Source organism: Panthera onca, chromosome B1, assembly GCF_046562875.1.
Source record: "Panthera onca isolate mPanOnc1 chromosome B1, mPanOnc1 haplotype 2, whole genome shotgun sequence".
Classification (NCBI taxonomy): domain Eukaryota; kingdom Metazoa; phylum Chordata; class Mammalia; order Carnivora; family Felidae; genus Panthera; species Panthera onca.
The window spans coordinates 116,608,992-116,620,470 of record NC_138342.1 but is presented as its reverse complement, the minus strand read 5'-3'; the positions used below and the strand labels follow the sequence as shown (position 1 = coordinate 116,620,470).

General features: G+C 39.0%; 2 long non-coding RNA genes across 2 annotated transcripts in view; one reads left to right on the top strand and one right to left on the bottom strand.

The window, feature by feature from the left end:
• Nucleotides 1-8,501: 8,501 nt before the first annotated feature.
• Nucleotides 8,502-10,367, bottom strand: LOC132693256 (uncharacterized). Its single transcript, XR_009616682.3, has 3 exons — nucleotides 10,204-10,367; nucleotides 9,821-9,876; nucleotides 8,502-8,935 (listed from the first exon to the last, which is right to left on the bottom strand). It is a non-coding gene; the product is annotated as an uncharacterized LOC132693256 (long non-coding RNA).
• A 128-nt stretch (nucleotides 10,368-10,495) lies between these two features.
• The window catches only part of LOC132693257 (uncharacterized), a 41,907-nt gene continuing 40,923 nt past the window's right edge, over nucleotides 10,496-11,479 (top strand). The window contains exon 1 of the long non-coding RNA XR_013554886.1: nucleotides 10,496-10,773. This is a non-coding gene — a long non-coding RNA (uncharacterized LOC132693257). The remainder of the gene's footprint in view (nucleotides 10,774-11,479) is intronic.

Sequence of the window (11,479 nt, the reverse complement as noted above, 5' to 3'; positions counted from 1 at the left end):
GAGACTACCCTTCCTTTCTTTGCATCTTCATTTTTTTTTTTTTTAATGTTTGTGTTTGAGTGAGAGACAGAGCACTAGTCGGGGGGAGGGCAGAGAGAGAGGAAGACACAAAATCCGAAACAGACTCCAGGCCCTGAGCTGTCAGCACAGAGCCCAACGCGGGGCTCAAACCCACAAACCGCAAGATCATGACCAGAGCCGAAGTTGGAACTTAACTGACTGACCCACTCATGTGACTCGCCTCCTCCTTTGCTAGCGTTATGCTTGGAATATAGTAAGTTGCAAAACGGGTATGTGTTAAATAAACAAATACAAGGAACCAAACCAGGACTGACAGCAGATAAAGAAAAAGTAGTGCAAAGTTCCATTCCTCAATAAGTCTGCAATTAAAGTGGAAGTCAAATGACTGTAGCAAAAAGATTCAGAAAAATTCTCTGAGGAATGCAAGCAAGTTCACATATGGTTGAATGAATTGGAGAAGATTCCTAGAGCAATTATTTTAGATGGGCTTGTAACATCATACGGGATTTCTACAGAAGAAAGATGTATGTTCCAGATAGAACTGGGAAGTGCAAGAATATATATTCCTAGGAGACAAAGTCTACACCAGTGTACGTGGTGCACGTGCATGGCTTCTAATAGCAGATTCAGAACTGTATGTTTGGTCTGTGAGTATAGATGAAGCATTGAGGGATGTGAGCATGAGACTGTCGTGAATGTTGATGCTTTAAAGCTTTTTTTTAGTGTTTATTTATTTTTGAGAGAGGGAGAGAGAGGGAGACAGAGAGAGACAGAGTACAAGAGGAGGGGCAGAGAGAGAGGGAGGCACAGAATCCAAAGCAGGCTCCAGGCTCCAAGCTGTCAGCACAGAGCATGATGCAGGGCTTGAACCCATGAGTTGTGAGATCATGACCTAAGCTGAAGTTGGCTGCTCAACCAACTGAGCTATAGAGACGCCCCTGAATGTTCGTGTTTTTAAAAGATTCAACCAACAGGATTAACTCTTGGAGGTCTAGGGATAAGGAGACTTATTAGAATGCATATAACAATATTCTAGGTCAAGGGATGACAAACATTTTCTATAAATAGCCAGACAGTAAGCATATTCAGCCTGGCAGGCCATATGGTCTCTATCACAACTCTTTAAATCTATTGGTAAAGACTGAAAACAGTCATAGACAATATGAATTGAATGACCAAGGCTGTTTTCCAATAAAACTGTACTCACAAAACAGGTAGCAGGTGGATTTTGTTTGTGGACCATAATTAGGTGACAGTTAACCAAAGTGCCAACTGGACTGATGGTAGTGACAATGGAAAAGAAGGGTTATCTGTAACGAAATCATAGAAGTGGAATATATAGCATTTACTATCTCATTGCCTGTGGGTGGCAAAAAAGGAAAAGGTGTTAAAAATGATACCAAAAGGGCGCTGGGGTGGCTCAGTTGGTGAAGTATATGACTTGGTTTCGACTCAGGTCGGGACCTCACAGTCAGTGGGTTGGGGCACCACATCAGGCTCAGTGCTGACAGTGCGGAGCCTGTTTGGGATTCTTTCTCTCTCTCTCTCTCTCTCCCTCTGTCTGCATCTCCCGTGCTCACTCTCTCCCTCCCTCTCTCTCTCTCTCTCTCTCAAAATAAATACACATTAAAAAAATGATACCAAGAGTTGAGACTCAGTCATGGAAAGAGCTGGTGTTGCCTTTGACAGACATAAGTATGTTAACAAAGAAGCTGTTTTGGGAGTGAAAATGATTTATCCGTGGAATGCGGAAACCAGTTAAAAGAAGAAAGCTGTATAGTGTTGGAAACAGTCCCATTAAACTGTGAAAAACATTGAAAACGCAAAAGCCTCTTCCACTTGGCAATGAGCTTTAATAAATTTGTTCCATTTTCCAATTTTTTACGTTATAAATAATGAAGAGGTATATGAGTTTCCTTAACATTCTAGCATGCTCAATATGATTTTTATTAGCACTCTACACAGAATATATCACTCTTACATCCATTCATTCAGGATACGGAACAACCTGAGCTATGATAAAAAGCATTTATTTTAGAAATAATCTATTTCTTTCTATAAATATGTCTACATTGTGTATTGCTTGACAAATATGACCTTATTCTTTTTTCTGTATTCAGAGTTCAGAAGGATTTAATTTTGATTTTAAGGAACCAATCTGAAATAAGATTAACTATAGACTATTTTTCTCCATTTCTTGGCCTGAGCAGGCAAATGTTACTATGCATTTCAATTAGAAACACACTTGTCAGGTGGGAAGGAAGAAGGACTAAAGTGAGCCAGCAATGAAACAGGACAGACTTCTTCACTAAGTCTGCTTCCTGATAAAAAAAAAAAAAAAATAAGTAAAAATAAAAAATTAAAAACAAAAACAAAAACAAAAACAAAAAATCCAAAAATCTAGAAATGAATTATTCAGAGCCACGCTGAAACCAGTCAGCAACATTGAAATAGGATTCAACACACCTGAAACCTCTGCGGGGGAATTATCTCAACTTCTATTTCTTGGATTTCTACAAAAACTCCTTGTTAAAACAAGAGCCAGAAAGACTTTCGGTAAAATTGCACTTCATTATAAGGGGCTTGCAAACATTTCTGTTATTCTTCTCTACTGCATGAAAAGCTTTACTCTAGTTAAAAACTGCTCCTACCTATTACAGCATATACTTGGGACTCAGGTGCTTATGGTTTTTAGACGTTTTTTCTCTTCTTTTCATCCACTACCATCTGATTCCATTTTTGGCAACCCCTCTTAAAGATTTATTTGGACTTTAGAAACAATACAGGAGTCCTATCCCAGGTAGATCCATTGATCTGTGCTGTTTTATTACTATTGTAAATCAAGCTGAATTATTTCTTCAGAAAGATCTGTTATGTTTTAGACACTGTAATGGAAACGTGTTCTCTTTGGAATTTGTAAAGAAAGGTGTAAAACAGCTGTTTGCTATACATCAGAAACTCTACTGGTGGGCATGTAGTGATATGCAAAACACCATTTTAATTATGCCCACCTCTCCTCTTGTTTTGTGTTATTATATGAAATAAAATTAATCATTCATCAAATTTAGAGTGATGGTAGGTTATAACTTGTTCAATCATCCTGTAAACAGGCCTGAATATATTTGATGTATCATATTAACCACACTACAAAAATATTCAAAATTGAAAAATTTCAAAATTGAAAATGCACAATAAAAATAGTGCATATGTGTGCTGGGGAAGAGGGTGCTGCTGCTAATGTCTTCTGGGTTTCTCATGTAATAACTGTTAAGTATCTTTCATATTGTACTAAACATTGATGATGTTTTCAGGGTAATCGAAAATACAGTTAGAGGGGCACCTGGGTGACTCAGTCGGTTAAGCTTCTGACTTCGGCTCAGGTCACGATCCCGCTGTTCTTGAGTTCAAACCCCGCATTGGGCTCTGTGCTGTCAGCTCCGAGCCTGGAGCCTGCTTCAGATTCTGTGTCTCCCTCTCTCTCTGCCCCTCCTCTGCTGGCACTCTGTCTCTCAAAAATAAATAAACATTAAAACAAATTTAAAAACAAAAAAGAAACTACAGTTAATCAACTTTAAGTGAAGAAGAACACCTGCTGATAGGAAGTGTTTACGATTTCCCCCCAAATAATTAGATTAATTATGTAGACTACTCAAAGAGTTTAAGTATAAATAAGTGATACAAATATCTTCACAGTAATGATCATCAAGCTGGGTGAAATAGGAGTAGCCTTGTGGGTCAGGAAGACTTTTTAAATGGTAAATGTGCACAGAAAATTTTAAGGCAATCAATTTCCAGATTTTCCGTCTCCCTATGTATTCTTTCTGATAGGTGACATAGATCATGCGTCTCCTCTTTTCCCACCTCGCTTTTGGTCATTGTCGTGCTCTCATCTTACAAAAAAAAAAGGTAAAGCTCTTACAAATTCTGGATTTTGCTGCAATAATTTTCATGTAATGACCTCAACTTGTGCATTCCTCAATTCTAATCAAATAACGCATTGTCCTTGAGGAACGAAGCCATAGAGCATTATGTCATTAGGCATCAAATTCACAGCAAGGGTCCATGCTTTATTTGTCCGTGTGTCTGTCTCTCTATCATCTATCTCATGTCATCTAATTATCTGTGTATCTCAGAATTAAAATTGAGAAGCGAGCTTGTTATGGGAGGCATATTGACACATTTATTCATTTATTTAAATTGGAAAATGAAGTCAAGCTTTTTGTGACAGGAAGCAAACATGCCTACTGTTTTGTTTGACAGCAGGTTTGGCTTTGGGAATTCGGTTATATGTCAGGCATTTTCCCATTATTTGAATGATCCAAAACATCAGCCCCAAGATTACAAAGCACATGATACTATACAAGTGTTTTATCCAAAAGCAAAATTAATGATAGTTTAACTTATTCAAGCTCTTGTGAGTGCATCTGGTTAAAATTGTGCCTCTACATAAAAGAGAAATGGGTATAAGTAACAATTACTTGATATGTTGGGGTAAAACTTTTTTTGAAGTAATAGAAATTGAGACGATAAATGATTTTGAGAAAACTTGTTTCAAGTCAGATGATTTTCAGTCATTTGCTTTCACTGAAAATGAATAAAAACTAATCAGTATGTCAGGTGACATTTTTCTTAAAGATATATTACCTAACTGGTGTTCTTAACCAGCATTTAGTAGCACTCAACCAATATGGTCTCACAGGAATAATTTGTTTTGTTTTTGGAGAGGATAGGGGCTTTGAAAAATCATTAGGAAAAATCTGATATATTATCTACTGAATTTTATTGCTATAGACATCTTAGACAATTTAACTAAAATAAAAATAAAACACCCCTTTTGTATTTTTTGTCATTTGCTTAAATCAATCAGATAAATTTAAAATTGTTGTATTTATTTTTCTTGTATTGGAAACTCTTAGTAATTCTGAAAAACATAAAAGATGAGAATTTATTCATCTTACCTTAATAATCTTAAAGATACTAAGATATTGAAAGTGAAAGTCAGTATTCTGTAGTTCTTAACACATAATCAATTTATCAGGAGTCCCTCTCTCTTTTTAAGTTTATTTATTTATTTTGAGAGATAGAGAGAGAGAAAGAGAGTGGATGCGAATAGGGGAGAAGAGAAAGAAGGAGAGAGAGAATCCCAAGCAGTTTCCATGCTGTCAGTGTGGAGATGGATGTGAGTCTTGATCCCATGAACCATGAGATCATGACTTGAGCTGAAACCAAGAGTTGGCTGCTTACCTGACTGAGCCATCTCTTTTCGATCCTTTTTAATACATCAAGAAGAAAAACCAGTTAGTTTCTAGTATGTCTTAACATTGTTCTATCACTTTCCATTCTCTCTTGACAGGAGATAGGATTTAACGAAAATGTAATATTGTTGAAACATTGGCACTGTTGTAATAAACATAGTTGTTAAGTCACTGGGCTCTGAAGCCAGACAACCTTCATTCATTTGCTGGCTCTACTAATTACTAGCTTGCTAACCTCAGGTAAGTTTCTTAACTTCTGTGTGCCTCAGTTTTCTTCATGTGTGATAATACTTTTAAGGGAATTATATTATTATGAGGATGTTTATTCATGTACAGAATTTCAGAAACACATTTTCTGTCACATACTATGAGTTCAAGAAGTTAATTATTGAATTTATTTTTCTCGTTCTTGTGTGTGTGTTCAGGTGATCCTGTTTTTTTTCCTTTATGGAAGTAAAAAGTAAGATCATTCCAAGAAATGTTTAATAGGTGTTTGAACATTGATGAAGGGATATTGTAAAAAATCATGAACGTCATTTCTAAATGGTCAATCTGTACCACAGTAATTTTTACATTTTTTCCCTTAGGGTGTTATTTAGGTGCAAATAGAGCAATCCTACTTCTAGCTAGAAATTAGTATCTTGTAGCACTGTAAGCACTCCCCACACCAAGGAAAATCAGAACATTTGGTAAAGAACCGCAATATTCTTTTTTTTTTTTTTTTTAAAGTTTATTTAGTTTTGAGATAGAGCACAAGCCAAGGAGGGGCAGAGAGGGAGAAAGAGAGAGAGAGAGAGAGAGAGAGAAAGAGAGAGATAGACACGGATAGACAGAATCTGAAGCAGGGTCTAGGCTGCAAGCTGCCAGCACAGAGCCTGACGCTGGGCTTGAACTCATGAACCATGAGATCGTGACCCAAGCTGAAGTCGTAAGCTTAACCAACTGAGCCACCCAGGCGCCCCTAGAAGCACAATATTCTGTTTGAAGGCATTTGGAAGCTGCCAAGACAACCAGGACTAGAGAGGCTGTGATTCTAAAGAGAAGGCAACCGAGGAGAAATTAGTCATCATTCTTCAAATGATGCTTTTCTTCTTAGGGCATTTGCCAACACTTACCTCTGCATGAGAAGAAAACACAGCCAAAGGGCTATATACAAGGGACACAGAAGCCAGCAAAACAACTGAAAATATCAAGTGGCTGGAAAGACAACAATTTGAGTTCAGGGCTGCCAAGGTGGCAGAGATTTCAAGGGCAAGATCCTAAAGAGAGGGGAGGCACATGGAAGTGAACTCTACACTGTTAGTGTTTCCGCTTTGTCAGCATTTGGTGAATTTTAAAGCTGGCTAAGAAGAGGCTGAGAAATGGATCAGAACTACCCACTGCCCTGTGGTGTTCTACACTCATAGACCAGGAATTCCATTAGCCCAAGTTAGCAGTGCAGGTTGAGGTTCTGCATGCAAGAATATAAAACCCTTATTCATTGGTGATGTATTGTTGGCCCTCCCAAGACAGAAGGGGTCCAATGCAGTCAACTTGTCACCAGGTGGTCAGTTGGTTTCCTTGAGAAATAATCACATATCAGGGCTCTGTTTTGGTCTCTGTTACTGGGAGGCAAGACACCTGGAGGCGACAATGGTCAACATGGGTTGGGTACATAGGAGAACATATTGTTCGGCCACGGATAGTCTCCACTTCTCCTACTATGTCTACTCTGTTTATGTACCCATTGAGTTGGTTCTGGGGTTAGCCACTGACAAAATCTGTAACATCTACTGACTAAGTCATTTTTCTTCTTGGTTTTTCAGTACCTCTTCCATAAGGGTTGCATTCTGGTAGGTATTAGTGTGTGATACAAAAATAATTCCACTTTGTCCTATATATATCCCATATATCCACCCACTGTCTTCTTGCCAGACTTACTCATTTAATATTATAATTTTTTTCCTTCCAGGACCCTGACAACCTGACTAGGTCATTGGCCACAGTATAAGACTCTGTACGTAGTGTTTCCCAGGGCTACTTTTGCTTCCAGCAAGAGCTTGCAGAGTTACTTATGGGAAGATTTTCTCTGTCTACTTTCTTTCAGCGCAGTTCCTGAAAATAGTTGTAACATAGCCACCACCCATTTGTGTTTGAATCCACACACCAAGATGTCCTATCTATAAATCAAGTTGGGCTTTTCCCTCCTCCAGAAGCTAGTCTTAGGTATAGTCCATATGGTCACAGATACGAGGTGGAAGATAGGTATGAATAAAATCTGAGTAATTTGGGCTATCTGCTCATTTGCTTACTCTTATCCTTCTTGAGTTGGTTCCTGATGTCCCATTTCTGATAGACTGCTAGCCCTGTCTGACTTTTGACTGGATCCATCTGATAGAACCAGCTCTGACGGATACATGTTTAATTTTTGTCCCATAGACAACCTTCTCTTTCTATCAGGGCTCGATAGCACCCAAGAGCCATCTCTTGAAATGTGTATAATTTTCTAGTACAGCTTGCATGGACTCAACTCAAGCCCCAAGGAACTACATTATGATTTTCTCATTGGACCTTGCTATAAACATTATATTTGTATCTCCTTGCCACTAAAATCTCCATCTCCATAGACTCTTCCAGATACTGTGATCCAGGCCAATGGCTGCTTAAATTGTAGCCAGGACCTGCTGTGAAGTCCTTTCCTATTCAGATCCCACTCAAGCCTCAGAACTTTTGAGTCTCCTGATATATGGGCCAATACAGTAATACTAAGTGTGGAATGTGTTGTTTTTGGAATCCTAAGAGGCTCTCAAAACTTTGTACTTCTATCTCTGTGACAGGAGATGCAAAATGAAGTCGTCTTTTACTGTTACACTGTACATGTTCAGAGTCCATCATTTTACTATTTTCCCTCAGCAATGCATCAGTGTAACTTAAGAATAATCATCTAAATCCATTGTTCTTACGACATTGTTCAAATCCTAATCCTCATTTTCACTCCCATCATTCAACTAACTGGATCATTACCAGCAAGGTTATTACCTTCCACTAAGGCAATTCGCTGCTACTGCCAGTGAAATATTAAGCAACTGGTCACCATTTTTTGTTCCATATTTTTCTTTGGATTGGATTCTCCTTGCTAGCCAGGCAACAAGAGAACCAGTCCCCAATCCATCTTTTCGCTTTTTTTCTTAAACCAGTCTCAGTACCAATGTTCTCTGTTCACAGCATCTGATAAGACATCAAGATATAATTAGACACAAGTAAGCTTTATTGTGGTAAAATCCTGTTGAGGTTAAAGACGGAGTGATCAAGAGTAGTAGAAAGAGCCTTCACAACATGATGCAGGTCTAACATCTATAGGGGGGAAAAAGGAAACAGAAAGGAGGAGGCAGAGATAGGAAGGGCTCATGTTATAGAACTACTCTCAGAAAATTGACAGAGAGATCCTGAAAATGATTTCTCATTATAGAGGTGGAATACTGGGCAGAAGGAGCCCATCTTTCGTACCCTTGACATGCTCAGTCATTGGCAACAGGGTGGATGAAGTTTGGCCTCATCTTAAGCCCCATGGAGAATCTGAAGGTGTACAACAGCTGGAGACTCCCAGTTTTCCTGAAATAGTAGGTCCTTTTGAAGGGATATCTGAGTGGTACACACCATGGACAGACACTGCAATGAAACTTAAAAAAAACCCACAAAATTCAGTGATTTGACCAAATATTATGTTTAAGTTATGTGTAAGTTATGTTAATAGAAGAAAAGAGCTAAAGAAGAAAAGAAACAGAAAGCATGGCATCTAATTTTGGCAGAAAATTTTGATAGAAAAGAAGCAAAAAAATAAAGTTACAGAATTTTTTTTTTTTTAATTTTTTTTTCAACGTTTTTAATTTATTTTTGGGACAGAGAGAGACAGAGCATGAATGGGGGAGGGGCAGAGAGAGAGGGAGACACAGAATCGGAAACAGGCTCCAGGCTCCGAGTCATCAGCCCAGAGCCTGACGCGGGGCTCGAACTCACGGACAGCCCAGAGCCTGACGCGGGGCTCGAACTCACGGACAGCCCAGAGCCTGACGTGGGGCTCGAACTCACGGACCGCGAGATCGTGACCTGGCTGAAGTCGGACGCTTAACCGACTGCGCCACCCAGGCGCCCCTTTTTTTTTTTTTTTTTTTTTTTTGGGACAGAGAGACACAGAGCATGAACGGGGGAGGGGCAGAGAGAGAGGGAGACACAGAATCGGAAACAGGCTCCAGACTCCGAGCCATCAGCCCAGAGCCTGATGCGGGGCTCGAACTCACGGACCGCGAGATCGTGACCTGGCTGAAGTCGGACGCTTAACCGACTGAGCCACCCAGGCGCCCCCAGAATTTTTAAGCTATGCAAAATAATACACATAATATAAAATATTTAATTTCTCAAAGAGGATGCTAACAATGGAAAAAAATTAAGATTGCATTCTATTATTTATTTATTTCCTTATTTATTTATACCATTCATGTTTCAATAGTATATGATATGAAATACAGGCAGTTATTGTACACAGTTGGAAATAGTGTAAAACATACCAGCTTTGGATATACGCGGTCATTCCATACTCTTGTATGTGTGTCTTTTTCATGCTCTATGTATCAAGAATTACAACAGGAAAGAAAAAAGTTGGAGAGCTCTTAATAGTGGAAAAATGCAACTAGCTGTGAAAATTAATGAGATGTAAAGAGCACATTGAACAGAAATAACAAAGAACTACAAAAGTAGAAAGGAGATAAAGACCACTTTATGTAAAAATTTTGGAAGCAAATCTTGGATCTGTATAAAGCTATTAGTTCTAAAGGAATTTTCCCACATTAAGTCAGAATATGGCACAATCTCTTGAATATGTACCACAGGGTAATGGGGAGGAAGATGCAAAGTACAATATGGGATCCTTTTTTCAGTAATTTCATCATACCTTCTATTGGACTACCCTTCCCAGGGAGAGTCGTTATAAACATTGAACAAAATGTAATAAACTCTTTGCCCTGGGGTGAAGTGACAGGCAGGTGAAAACTGGAATAGGGTCCATGAAGAAACTCCTGGCATACATTGTATCCTCAACTGTAACTTCAGAGGGTCCCTCCTTATATCTCAAGCAGCAGCAGTAATAATGGCAGTGAGAACTCTGACAATGGTGACCAGGGAGAGTTGTCATGGTAAAGTCTCTATGAGAGAGAGTTCGTTGATGTCCAGGCTCTGAAGGACATCTTAGCTGGCTATAGCGGATGGGGGCAAAACCCACAGAACTCACCGTGTGAAAATTCTGTCCTGAAGAACCTTATTACGAGATCTTCTCCCTTCACCCGTCATAGATAATGACACTTTCCTTCCAGTTCAGAACGATAGAGTGGAATTCTAACTGCAGTAACAACAGCAGTGGGTGGCAGAGGGGTTAGGAGTGAAACTGCTATTTCAAGGCAACATCTTGGTGGACCAGTCAGACCTGAGTTGTGTAGTGCCAATGGAACAGTAACAAAACTGAGCGGTAAGCTGGCCAGGTCTATGGATAATGAAATTGACTCCTGACTTTTGGAAACATTTAAAAACTTCACCTGGGCCTGTGCAGTGAAGCTCTTAGAGCATTTCAACTTGGACATAAAGGTGAAGGTGGCCACTTACGCACAACCTGGGGAGTCCTATGATATAAAGCTCAATCATTGTCTGTTATTTGTGGAGGCTCTTAATATTGTTGATTGATTTTGTGAAAAGAACCCAAATCTTATTTATTTATTTATTTATTTATTTATTTATTTCTAATTAACTAATTAATTAATTTGAGAGAGAGAAAGAGAGTATAAGCAAGGGAAAGGAGCAGAGGGAGAGGGACAAAGCGGGGAGTTGGGGGGCATCCTAAGCAGGTTCCATGCTCAGCACAGAGCCAGACACAGGGCTTGATCCTACGACTCTGGGGTCATGACCTGAGCTGAAATCAAGAGTCAGACGCTTAACCCACTGAGCCACCCAGGTGCCCCTGATTCCTTTAGTTCTAAAGACCAATACAGACATTTAAATAAAACTATAAATGCAAAACATAGATTCAAGATAAAAATTCTCTGTAATTTCTAAAATTCTGTGCATCTTATTTGTTCATTGGATGTCAATGCAATCTTCTGTTATTCACTAGCATATCTAAAGTTTCCATACTGAGAATTGTTTTTAAAAACATTAGTTATGGGGCACTAGGGTGGCTC